General features: G+C 39.2%; 1 protein-coding gene across 1 annotated transcript in view; it reads right to left on the bottom strand.

The window, feature by feature from the left end:
- The window catches only part of man1a1 (mannosidase, alpha, class 1A, member 1), a 249,169-nt gene that overhangs the window by 108,258 nt on the left and 126,498 nt on the right, over positions 1 to 14,413 (bottom strand). The gene's annotated exons all lie outside the window — the stretch shown is intronic.

Here is a 14,413-nt window from a genome sequence, read left to right as displayed (position 1 = left end):
TGATAAGAGTGGATTACTGGAAGACACACACCTGGGGATAGGTTGATTGGCAACACTAAATTGGCCCTAGTATGTGAATGTGAGTGTGAATGTTGTCTGTTTATCTGTGTTGGCCCTGCAATGAGGTGGTGACTTGTCCAGGGTGTACCCCGCCTTCCGCCTGAATGCAGCTGAGATAGAAAATGGATGGATGGATATAACCGATAACAACAACTTACACCGAAACATACCCAAAACTGTGTCAAAAAACCGTGATAAAATCTAAAGTGTGTTTTTTTTAACCGTTCCCCAACTACAAATGTATAATTTCCTTGAGATACCATAAAAGGCACTTGTTCTTGTTCTGTGTTTGATTATGATTATATGAAAAGTGATAACAGGAACAAACAGAACCTATCTGACAGATTGATTTGTATATTGATTGATTACTAACACGATGAAATCCTCCCAAGAGGGTCATGTTCCGGCTTGATTATCTACCGCCTCCACGGCCGAGGATCATCAGTCGCCCAGCCTGTGCCGATTGTCTGCACAATACTCCTTCAAGCATGTGACTTGTCCTTTCTAGGTACATTATAACAGCACTGACACCTCTGGAGGCGCACGAGGAGGTGAAGAGGCTTTTTTTCTGGTTTCTATTGTCATGTCAGCATGCTTCCTTCCCCCTCAATGCTCCTCCTGTTTCCCACTGAGTGTCCATGAGAGTGATACAGATGGCTGAGACACTGACCTGAATACTAATACCAGCTTGTTTTTCTTTAATCCTGCGAAGGCATAACATGCTGCAAAGAGAAAACACAACTGTAGCACTGCTGTTTCTGTGAAGTCATCTCTCTTCCTGCTGATGCATTCATATTTACTTTCTCTTAAAAACGATAGCTCCCATTCCTACATCAAGTCATTGTATTCTCTGTTTGTTTGCGGAGGCACAGAAGGATGACACAACAGAAATGGGATTTATTTTTTATGTAAAGATGAAGACAAAAATCTCTTCAGATTTTACATGAGGTTCAGAAAAACCTCAGGGACATTATTTAAAAGTACCATAAGTCAATGAGTCTGCATTCTGCAAACAATATGATTAATCACAATTCACCACTTTGTGTAAAGCTTTCTTGTGCCACTCTAACTTAACTGTTTAGGTAATTAGGTGGGCTCTGTGTTGTGACAAGAGGTGAGCATCATCAAGCGTGGCAATGACATCATCTTCATGGTGTAGTCCAGGCCCTCAGGCCACGGGTCACGCCGAGCTCATCGTCTTTTCACAGCTATCTCCTCCACAACGTCGCCGCACTCTCGCATTGCTGAAGTAAGCCGGCAACTATAGGTCACATGAAATGTGACTCAATCTGCGATGGCCTTTTGTACTTCCTCATCTCAGTGAGCAGCTGGCTTTCAGAAAGGAAACGCTACATATTTATAGTGCATGACAAAACATCACACTCTTCTTTTGTTTACTGGACCACTGCCACTAGAGAAAAGGTCAGCGAGTCTTTTTGTTTTTTGGTCAAAACATAAATATTGTAAAATAATCAGATAATGGCTCTTGTTGTACAATTTGGCCAGTATATGTGAGCCTCTAAAACACTAAAGACCATAGTAGAGGGGGCAACCGAGCTGCCTCAGTCTGTGCCACTATGGTAATTACTATGTGACGCTTGTATCAATAAATGCATGGCATACAGCCACGTAACCATAAGAACGCCAGCTACAGGCTTAACAAAACTGCACTTCAGAAAACCAAGGGGGCTTGTTTCGTATTGCGGTGCCGTTTGAAAAGTGCAAAAGTTAGCCAGAGATGACCCAAGGGCGAAAGTGTGATCCAAATCTGTGCACTTTACTATTGTTAAGAATTCTGTCTTTAGTCAGCACAACTCTTCAGGTAGTTGTGAGTCTTTCATACATGCAGGTGTGCACAAACTACAGTTAAATCTGAATTTATAAAACAAATAGACATAAGTCGGTATCAGTCTTGAGAAGCAGGACGTTATTGGTATGAACTTGAAAAAAAAGTGCATCCCAATAAATTTTCGAAAAAAATAGCCCTGTTTTATGCATTGCACAAGTGACCACTGTAGAGGACGCTGCTCCTCAGAAGTATATACTATACAGTGAAAGACAATCCATTTTGGGACGCCGGTTGCGCTCTGATTTGTTTGTATTTAAAAACAAATGCTCCTACAGGCAAGGCCACCTTAATTCACAGGCTTACCTGGGTTGAAGCCAAGGGGCCCCACCCAATCAGGGGGCCCAGATTTTGATGGCAGAATGCCATAATTGGTGTTCATAGCTGTCAATGACAAACAGTTCAGCCTCGTCTAGTGATTGTGTACTTTCTTTCTCTCTCTCTGGACTGCATTGTTTTTATTGTATTGAGCTGAACACAGGCAGTCTCCGAGATCGCCAGTACTGGACTCGACTGGCTTCTATTACAGGAGATGTATTCATGAACACAGTTATTTGTAAAATGGGTGAAGTTTTTGCATTGTTGCTGTTCTGTTGAGTAAAATCATGATATTTTTCTTTCTTAAAACTGTGTTTTTGGACAGGGGCAAGGGAGGTGTTGAGGTTTGAGGTGGGTGCAAAACCCCCTCACTCCCATGGCCACCCCTAGGTTGTGTCGGCCCCGCCTACAGTGCATTTGGTAAGTATTCGAAGTGCTTCACTTTTTCCACATTTTCTTATGTTACAGCCTTATTCCAAAATGCAATCAATAACTTTTTATCCTCAACTTTACACACAGTACCAGATAATGACAATGTGAGTTATTTTTAGAGATACTTGCCAATTTGTTAAAAGTAAAAAAATTAAGAAATCACAGGTACATACATATTCATGAAACTCAAAAGTGTGGTCAAGGGCATCCTCTTGCAACTAATCATCCTGAGATGTTCCTACAGCTTAATTGGAGTCTACCTTACATAAATTCAGTTGATTAGACATGATTTGTCACCTGTCTATATGTATGGTCCCACCCTTGACAATGCATGGCAGAGTACAAACCAAGAATGAAGTCAAAGGATTTGTCTGTAGACCTCCACGACAGGATTGTCTTGAGGCACAAATCTGGGTAAGTGTACAAAAAAATATGTGCTGCCTTGAAGGTTCCAATAAGCACAGAAGTCTGGAACCACCAGGAATCTTCTTAGAGATGGCCGGCCATTTAAACTCAACGATCGGAGGAGAAGGGCCCTCGTCAGGCAGGTGACCAAGAATCTGATGATTTGTCAGAGCTACAGCATTCCTCTGTGGAGAGAGGAGAACCTTCCAGAAGGACAACCATCTCTGCAGCAATCCACCAATCAGGCCTGTATGGTCGTGTGGCCAGGTGGAAGCCATTCCTTAGTAAAAAGCACATGGCATTCCGCCTGGAGATAGCCAAACTGCACCCAAAAGACTTATACCATGAGAAACATAATTCTCTGGTCTGAAGAGACAAATATTGAACTCTTTGGCGTGAATGCCAGGCATCATGTTTGAAGGAAACCAGGCACCGTTCATCACCAGGCCAATACCATCCCTACAGTGATGGTGGTGGCAGCATCATGCTGCGGGGATGTTTTTCAGTGGCAAGAACTGGAAGACTAGTTAGGACCTTGAGAAAGATGAATGCAGCAATGTACAGAGACATCCTGGATGAAAACCTGCTCCAGACTGCTTTTGAACTCGGACACTCACGTATCATCTTTCAGCAGGACAACCACTCAAAGCACACAGCCAAGATATCAGAGGAACGGCTTCAGGACAACTCTGTAATGTCCTACAGTGGCCAGGCTGGAGCGCAGACTTGAATCTGATTGAACATCTCTGAAGAGATCTGAAAATGTCTGTGCACCAATGCTTCCCATCCCATCCCAAAATATCTGAGGCTGTAATTGCAGGTGCATCAACAAAGTATTGAGCAAAGGCTGTGAATATTTATGTAAATGTGATTCCTTAGTTTGTTTTTGTATTTTTAAACATTTTCAGAAAGCTATAAAAAAAATAAAAAACTTTTTTACCTAGTCATTATGGGGTACTGTGTGTAAAATGTTGAGGACAAAAATGAATGTATTCCATTTTAGAAAAAGGCTGTAACATAATGAAATATGAAAAAAGTGAAGTGATGTGAATACTTTCCAGATGCACTGTATAGAACAGGGGCCGGCAACCCAAAATGTTAAAAAGCCATATTGGACCAAAAATACCAGAAAAAGGAGCCACAAAAAATTAAAAGTTTAATATAAGTGTTATTACGAAGGCAACACATGATGTAAATGTCTATATTAGCCTACTATCAAAATGTGCCGCAGGCTGCCCCAAACTTCGTTCACAGAAATGTCGAAATGTTTATATTTATTCTACACATTTTTTATAACATTGGAAAACATTAGTAAAATGGAAGTTTCTCAAAGGGTGAGATAACTCCTGGAAATGACTGGCTTAGAATGTGTGTGACCAAGTTAAAGGAAACGTCAGGCTGTCTTCTTCTAATTCATTTATTACAACCTCTGCAAGCTGGGTAACGTTTGCTGTGGTCTATAACGGCACACAAACAACTATCAGAAATGAAGCCAATATTACATGTCATGAGCGTGCAAATATAAATGAAATACACAGAGGACACAAGTAAAGGAAATTAAATGAGCTCAAATTAAATGAGCTCAAATATACCTGATGCAATATGTACATACAGCTAGCCGAAATAGCATGTTAAAATCGATTAGCTTGAAGTCATGCACTGACCAAATATGCTTGATTAGTACTCCACACAAGTCAATAGCATCACTACATTCATGCACAGCATACAAAGTTTCATGGACAAAATGAGACAAAGAAGGAGTGGCATAAAACACGTCTTTCTGTGGCAGCATCGAGGGAAGTTGTACATGTAAAGAAACTACGGTGAGTTCAAGGTCCGCCGAAATTAGTAGAAAACGGCGCTCGCCATATACTCCAAGTGAAGCATGTTTAATATAAACAGTGTGATTTCTAACAATTAGGAAGGTTTGTGTCATGTTTGTCCTACAGAAACCATATCAAAACCAAAAAAAACCATTTCCCCCAACTTTTTCCACTTTAATACATTTTTGAAAAAGCTCCAGAGAGCCACTAGAGCGGCACTAAAGGGCCACATGCAGCTGTAGAGCCACATGCAGCTGTAGAGCCACATGTGGCTCTAGAGCCGCGGGTTGCCTACGCCCGGTATAGGAAGTAGTGTAGTGAAGAATGGATCTGTTCCAAGGTAAAGAGATACGACCATAATAAAACTTTTCAAACATTCTTCTTAAATCAAATTCCTTGTGTGTTAAACATACCTGGGCAATAAAGCTGATTTGGATTCTAATTAATTGTACTGTAGTTGCAGGTGTGCCTCAAGAATCTCATTTTTATAGCATTCTTATCCGTCACGCAATTGCATAGAGAAGATAACCACGTTTACAGTGTGTTCACTTTGATAACTGGCATGAAATTGACTTTAAATTATGATCAGTGCTACGTCAGCAGCATTGGACTTTAGAGGTCCCTCTGTATTAATATTGACTTTTTGTCTGACGAGGCTTAAATCAGAAGTGCAATGTTTGGTCACGGTTGTCATAGAGTACAAAGTATTGTGTCAGAAGTTCCTCAGTTTCATGCCTGCTTCCTGTTATTTTCCTCCTCATTCTCTGTGGCCTCATACTTTCAAAGATAACTTGTGTGTAGACATAACCGCTCTCCGGCTTTATAAGGTGAAGACAAATGAATGCTGTGCGCTGACACAGTGCGCTGACTCAGCAGTCAAAAGTGTCACTAATATTAAAAAGACTGTCGCTGCTCTCATTCCAAGTGTTCAATTTTGTCTTGTTAACTAAAACTCTGAAGTCTAATCCTTAACCTCACTTCCCAGTGTCCTTGGTGCGGCCGGCGATGACTTCCATATGGCAACCAGGCTGCTGTACATTTTGAGTGGTCATCAATACGTGGTTTGAGGGGGGAGTGAAAGTGATGGCTCAGCCGTTGGCTAATCGTGTTATCGTTGGCAGAAAGCGCACAAATGCAGTCTGTTAACCTCTGTGCTTCTGTTGCTCCCAAATACCCAAGCATCAACGAAACTAAATGCGTTTAAAAAAAAAAACAGTGTGTTCCTTCTGTTTGAACGTCTGCTCTGATACTTTGGTTTCTTTGATTGGGTGGCATGGCTCAGTGGTTAGAGTGGCCCTCTTGTAGGGTAACAGGTTTGATCCTGGCCTGGAGAACTCATGTTGAGGTGTCCCTAAGCAAGACACTGAACCCTTAATTGCTCTTGTTAGGTTGGGGTTTAGCACCTTGCATGGAAGCTTCCACCATCAGTGTGTGAATGAGTGAATGTGATGTACAATGTAAAGCACTTTGAGTATCATTCCAGGTATAGAAAAGCGCTATATAAATACAGACCATTTACCATTAAGGGTGAATGTTATCCAAAACCTGATGCGCACCGAACAAAAAAGACCAAGGCTGGTTTTAAAAGCTATCTGTGCCATTTCAACAAATACAAATACACCACAAGGTGGTGCTGTTATTAAACACCAACATTGACACCCATATACAGTCGTGGTCAAAAGTTTACATACACTTGTAAAAAACATAATGTCATGGCTGTCTTGAGTTTCCAATTATTTCTACAACTCTTATTTTTTCGTGATAGAGTGATTGGAGCACATATTTGGTCACAAAAAACATTCATGAAGTTTGGTTCTTTTATTAATTTATTATGGGTCTACTAAAAATGTGACCAAATCTGCTGGGTCAAAAGTATACATACAGCAATGTTAATATTTGGTTACATTTCCCTTGGCAAGTTTCACTGCAATAAGGCGCTTTTGGTAGCCATCCACAAGCTTCTGGTTGAATTTTTGACCACTCCTATTGACAAAATTGGTGCAGTTCAGCTAAATTTGTTGGTTTTCTGACATGCACTTGTTTTTTCAGCATTGTCCACACGTTTAAGTCAGGACTTTGGGAAGGCCATTCTAAAACCTTAATTGTACCCTGATTTTGCCATTACTTTACCACTTTTGACATGTGTTTGGGGTCATTGTCCTGTTGGAACACCCTGATGATTTTAGGTTGTCCTGAAGAATTTGGAGGTAATCCTCCTTTTTCATTGTCCCATTTACTCTCTGTAAAGCACCAGTTCCATTGGCAGCAAAACAGGCCCAGAGCATAATACTACCACCACCATGCTTGACGATAGGAAAGGTGTTCCTGGGATTAAAGGCTTCACCTTTTCTCCTCCAAACATTATGCTGGGTATTGTGGCCAAACAGCTCAATTTTTGTTTCATCTGACCACATAACTTTCCTCCTGAAGGTCTTATCTTTGTCCATGTGATGTCAGATGAAACACAAATTGAGCTGTTTGGCCACAATATCATCCTGACAACTAGCGTGGACATTTGTTTATGGTCTAATTCTGATGGATGTATGTGGGATTGATTTGAAATAAATCACAGTTAAATTCAAACCCACCTTCAAGGGACTGACAAGCACATGTGAGCTAAGTTTGTTAAACAAAATGGCCACCATCAGACAGAACATATTTGCAGCGGTCTGAGCGGGTTTTAGCAACTAAATTGTTCATCAGACGGGTTGTCTAATGATCATTAAACTTGAAAGGATAACTCTATCCCAGGCATGGAAGCAAGTCTTTCAAAGATTTAAAGTGTTTTAAACCACAACCACAATCCAAATCAGCGTGCTCTGCAGTGGACATTTTCTTTTTGCATGACCAGGCTATTATTTTCTTACTTTCTCTGACAAAAGTCATAAACTAAAAAACAATGTCCACTGCAGATAGCAGTGGTTTTCAGGAAGAAATGTCTGGCAGCATTTAAATTGTAATTTATATCTGAAGCAGATTTCCACTTAAACAGTATGTCAATGTGTGTATGCATCATCATCATCATCAATGTGTGGCCTTAGCCGGGAGACCTTGCACAACCCTCCGCCAACAGTCGGAGCAATAGAATACACTGAAAAGTGTATGCTATTTTGTCATTAACAAGACATTATGCAACAGATAGCAAAAAATGTGCTGCTGCAGTGTTTATGGATTTAACAAAAGCATTTGACACAATTAACCATAGCATCTTAATAAACAAATTAGAACGGTATGGAATCAGAGGGTTGGTATTGAACTGGATTAGAAGCTACTTAACCAAAAGGAAGCAATACGTGAAGATAGGCGAACACACTTCTACAGAGCTGAAAATATTTTGTGGCGTACCTCAGGGATCGATACTTGGACCAAAATTGTTCAATCTCTGTATACATGACATTTATAAACTTACAAAGGACTTAACATTTGTATTATTTGCAGATGACACAACTGCGTTTTGTTCAGGAGAGAACACACAGAAGATAATAAGAAATAATAACAGAAGAAATGAACAAATTAAAAAGATGGTTTCACAAAAACTGACTATTTGTGAATCTCAGTAAAACTAAAATAATGCTATTTGGTAACAGTAGATGAGAAAGTAAAATACAAATACAAATAGACGGAGTAAATATTGAAAGGGTAAAAGAAAACAAATTTTTGGGTGTAATAATAGATGATAAAATGAATTGGAAATCTCATGTAAAAATATACAACATAAAGTGGCAAGAAACACGTCAATAATGAACAAAGCAAAACATGTTTTGGACCAAAAATCACTTCATATTCTTTACTGCTCACTAGTGTTACCATATCTGAGTTATTGTGCAGAAATATGGGGAAACAACTATAAAGTAAATGTGCACTTCATTCACTAACGGTGTTACAAAAAAGATCAATTAGAATAATACATAATTTTGGATATAGAGAACATACAAACCCTTTATTTATTGAATCACAATTATTGAAATTCAACGATTTGGTGCATTTGCAGACAGCTAAAATTATGTACAAATCAAACTATAACCTGCTACCGAGAGTATACAACAATTCTTCTCAACAAAATGGAGAAATATAACCTTAGAAGAAAATCTAATTTAAAACATTTGTAAGCTCGTACAACACTTAAAACCTTTAGCATATCAGTATGTGGAATTAAATTATGGAATGGATTAACCAAAGAAATAAAACAAAGCACCAATATGATTCAGTTTAAGAGAATGTTCAAACTACAAGTGTTCACAAAGTACACAGAACAATAATAATGATGAACACCCCGAACGGGACAAGCGGTAGAAAATGGATGGATGGATGGATCATAAACCCTTTTTAAAATTGTTTTAATTGAGACAAAAATTATTTATGTATTTAATATTTGTTTACTTACTATGATATATTATTTATTCATCATTTATTTGTTCACTGTTATGTTACAGAGAACAAGGAAATAGGATAAAATTGCTATGGTATGAAAGGGTAGGATTAAATAAGATCAGCTTCTTCCTACTCCTTTTTGGACGTGCTGTAATGAAACAACTGGAAATATGTGATGAATTACATTGGAATTGTATGTATGTTCGAAATAAACTGAAAGTGAACTGAACTGAACTGAATTATGTCTAAATAGACAGTTATAAAAACTAGTTAGCAAATATTCTTTGACCCGATGATTAGCTAAGCAAAATCATGTGTCGGTTCACAATCTGCCCATTGGAGACCCCTGACTTAAGTAAAGTAGGACCAAATGTGCACAATGCTTACAGAGAGGCAGTCGCCAAGAGTGAGCTCAGCGAAAGTGATTTTTTACTCATGAATATACGAGATCAACAATACATCCTGCGCTGTGATGTGTGCGGCTTAATTAGGTTAATATGGGTATTTACACAAAGGTTGCATGATGTAAGATAAGGAGATGAGTGTGTGTTCACCTCATTTCCCTTCAACCTCCTCCTCACACACCTGGTGTGAAAACTTGAGGGAAAGCCATGGTAGAATTACGCCATCTATCTCAATTACACAGATTGAATATCGGATTCGGACACACAATGCCGTGCTGCAGCCGAGATCCCGGACTCAATGTTGAATGACATAACTGAGTAAATTACCTGCCTGGGAATAAGAAGAGGGAAAAAAAGGCCAAAACATTGAGTTTTCTTGATCCGTGGATATTACTTTTTGTGCTGCTTGTGACAGCGCATGTCTCCAAAGATGAGATTCAAACGTTGTTCAATAGTGAAGGATTTTGGCCAAGACAAAGCAAGCAGCAGAGGTACACGCAAGCCTGCCAGCTTAAATGTTGCAGTCGAACATGAAATTTGACTTATTTTCTGATGGGAGTTTGACATCCATGTCAAGCTGGAATACAAACCGCTGCCTGTCGCTGCTACTGTTACTTACATGCCATCAGAACAAAGCTACGTTTAAACGGATGCGACCTGATGGGGGATAGCTAACAAACACAAAATATCACCCTCTGGGCCTCCACAGTCCACAAACACTTAGGCATAGGTGTAGGTTTGTGCCGCACATTCAGGTTACATATGGTCATTATAGCACTAACAAAACATTCAAAACAGTACATTTATTTATATTTTGCACTGATATACCGTACAAGAAGTATTCCTGTCACTTTGAAGACTTATGGTTCAGTAAAGGGTTGACCAAATAAACTGGGCCCAAGTCCTAGTGTATGTACGGTATGTAGTCTGGGCACTAACCTAGGACTAACCTGCTCCAAAATCTTGCTACAGTGGTACCTTGGTTTTTGTTAGCCCCACTTTTCATCTGATTTGTTTTTCGACTAAATTCCGCACCAGTTTTCGTATGGCGTCTCAGTTATCATACAGACAAAGACTGCATGGAACAGCTTAGTCTGTTTACCTGTGTGGTATATCCAGTGCCCCAAAAATATACATATCCTCTAAAAAGTGTTTTATGTTTATATTTTTGGGTTTCTGGAACACATTTATTGAATTTATATTATTTGTAATGGGAAAATGTTGCTTCCGCTTTTGTATGATTTGGTTTTAGTCAGACCTTTTGGAACAAATTATTAAAAACTGAGGTACCACTGTGAGTAAGTAAGTAAGTAAGTACATTTTATTTATAAAGCGATTTTCACAGATAAAATCACAAAGCGGTGTACAAAACTTAGGTAAAGTAAAACAGTAATTCAATTAAAACAACATAAAAAGAATACAAAGTGGATTCAAATTCATAGTTAAAAGGTGCATTAACTAAAAGCTTTTCTAAAAAGATAAGTTTTCAAATGTTTCTTAAAAGTTGTATATGGTAATGCTTTACTTCAAACATTAGAACAGTGATTCTTAAACCGTGGTATGTGTACCACTTGTGGTATGCAGGCTCTATTTAATGGTACGCCAAAGAATCATTTGATTAAAGTTAAGTGTTTTATTTTCTATATTCAAACACACTGTTACTGTTTAAACTGTGTGTAATGTTACAGTGACCAAAAATAATAAATACACTTGTTAAATGAAACCTCTGCCTTGGTTTTTTAAAAATGTTTTTAAATGTATTTATTTTTTTCTCACCCCCCCCAAACCCCTCCATTGTTTATCTGTATCTCACCTTTTTTGTAAGGGGCGCCGGAAGTTGGCAGACCCGTCAGCGATCCTGTTCCGTCTCCCTGTAATGTTTGTCTGATCTTGAATGGGATTGTGCTGAAAATGTTAATTTGCCCTAAGGGATTAATAAAGTATTTCTGATTGTGATTCGAATGAATACTTAGCCCTTCAACGCTACTGTATTTTAATGCTGGTGATTAAAGGCCTACTGAAATGGATTTTTTTTATTTAAACGGGGATAGCAGATCCATTCTATGTGTCATACTTGATCATTTTGCGATATTGCCATATTTTTGCTGAAAGGATTTAGTATAGAACAACGTCGATAAAGTTCGCAACTTTGGGTGTCTGATAAAAAAAAACCTTGCTCCTACCGGAAGTAGCGTGACGTTGTCAGTTGTTCACTCCCTCATATTTTCCTATTGTTTTCAACGCAGCTAGAGCTATTCGGACCGAGAAAGCGACGATTACCCCATTAATTTGAGCGAGGATGAAAGATTTGTGGACGAGGAACGTTAGAGTGACGGACTAGAATGCAGTGAAATACATATTTTTTTTCGCTCTGACCGTAACTTAGGTACAAGCTGGCTCATTGGATTCCACACTCTCTCCTTTTTCTATTGTGGATCACGGATTTGTATTTTAAACCACCTCGGATACTATATCCTCTTGAAAATGAGAGTCGAGAACGCGAAATGGACATTCACAGTGCATTTTGTCTCCACGACAATACATCGACGAAGCTCTTTAGCATGAGCTAACGTGATAGCATCTGTCTGAAATGCAGATAGAAACAAAATAAATAAATCCCTGACTGGAAGGATAGACAGAAGATCAACAATACTATTAAACCATGTACATGTAACTACACGGTTAATAGATCTCAGCCTGGCAAAGCTTAACAATGCTGTTGCTAACGACGCTAAGGCTGACTTAGCAACTTAGCAACCGGACCTCACAGAGCTATGATAAAAACATTAGCGCTCTACCTACGCCAGCTAGCCCTCATCTGCTCTGCTCATCAACACCCGTGCTCACCTGCGTTCCAGCGATCGACGGCGCGACGAAGGACTTCACCCGATCATTCGTGCGGTGGCCGGTGGGCGGCTAGCATCGGCTAGCGCGTCTGCTATCCAAGTGAGTAGTCCTTGTTGTGTTGCTACAGCCAGCCACTATACACCGATCCCACCTGCAACGTTCTTCTTTGCAGCCTCCGTTGTTCATTAAACAAATTGCAAAAGATTCACCAACACAGATGTCCAGAATACTGTGGAATTATGAAATGAAAACAGAGCTTTTTTGTATTGTATTCAATGGGGAAGGCATACCTCTGTTCCTCGGGCTACGTCACGCGCATACGTCATCCTCCGAAGGCTTTTTCAACCGGAAGTGTGGCGGGAAATTTAAAATTGCACTTTATAAGTTAACCCGGCCGTATTGGCATGTGTTGCAATGTTAAGATTTCATCATTGATATATAAACTATTAGACTGCGTGGTCGGTAGTAGTGGGTTTCAGTAGGCCTTTAAGGTGGTACTTGGAGAGCCAAGTTTGTTCTGAGGTGGTACTTGGTGAAAAAAGTTTAAGAAATACTGCATTAGAGAATTACAAGTCAAATGAAAAATGTTCCCACTTTTATACATTCACAATGCAGCATGTACAAACATCAGTAGGAAAGAAGCAGAGCTTTTAGAATCCCACCTCTCCTTTATGTCTCAAAACTTCCTGATAGCTTGTTCACTTCCTGTATTAAAATATACCGGGTTACCATTTTCTTACAGGGCTGAAAAATAATATAAAAATGCGTAATAGTAATGTTAATAAAGTTTATAAATTGATTATTTATATATAAAGAATAGTTGAATAAATGAAGGACTCAAAAGAGGCTAACATTATACATGTCCACAAGACTGCTCCAAGGGTGGCTAACAAAACAACAAAGCTGTCTGCAAAAATGCTAACTTCCTCCTGTTTCTTACATTATGTTATTTCTTTGATTTTAATTCTTTCAATGCAGCTAACATGCAATGCGTGTTTTATTCCAAGTCTGATCTTGCTGTCACTGCACTCTTATTAGGGCAGTTTGTCCTCATCGGCATTCCAGGGATGAAAAACGGATTACATTAGAACATCCAGCTACTGTTTGTTTTACAATGAAAGGGACTTGACCACAAAGAGCCACAGGGCTTCTTCTAAAAGGCATCTGGAGCACAGAAGTCTGTCGCTATTTTTTCTCCAATGAACAAAAGTATGGTAGCTCTAATGTGTTTATCGTAGCGAAAGGAAAAATATGCCGACGGAATGACACAACGAAGGGAGGACTCCCATCATTCTAACTCCTGTACTTTGGGCATAGGTTTTTCTGGCTGTGTCAGTAGAAAAAAAAGCCATACAGGGATCCAGATGAAATATGGAAAAGAAAACAGCCAAGACACGTTTGATGATGTGACAGAGGAGTGTTGCGCCTGGCCTCAGTTCATGAACAAATACCAGCAGACAAAGAACATGCAAGTGAAAGACTGCCATAATAACTAACACAGTTGTGCAGCGGGACATTGATTTTCGTTCTACAAGTTCCAACAGAGACTGAATCATACGCAAACCAGAGCACTTTTTCCCATCAGAAGTGATGCATAGTAGACCAAATTATTCCAGTCAAGACGCCCAAATATATGAACACAAAACATTTTATAGAGAAAAATGACAGTTTTACCAACAGAAAACAATGCACAATGCGTATAGCTGATGAATGAAAGGGATACGTGTATCATAAACATCACTTTTAGCTTCATTAAATTATTGAGGAAGGAGTTTAAAGCCACAGCATACTTTGCAAGTTATTTCTTGAATTGAATAGTTTTTTGTAACTTTCTTTATTAATTGTCCCTACTAAATTTTAAAACTGCCATAAAATCATGGCTCAGCTCAACCTCTACCTGATCTGAA

This window comes from Entelurus aequoreus, linkage group LG04 (genome assembly GCF_033978785.1).
Source record: "Entelurus aequoreus isolate RoL-2023_Sb linkage group LG04, RoL_Eaeq_v1.1, whole genome shotgun sequence".
Taxonomy (NCBI): Eukaryota; Metazoa; Chordata; class Actinopteri; order Syngnathiformes; family Syngnathidae; genus Entelurus; species Entelurus aequoreus.
Note: the sequence above shows the minus strand (reverse complement) of the source record. Positions and strands in the feature narration are given on the sequence as shown.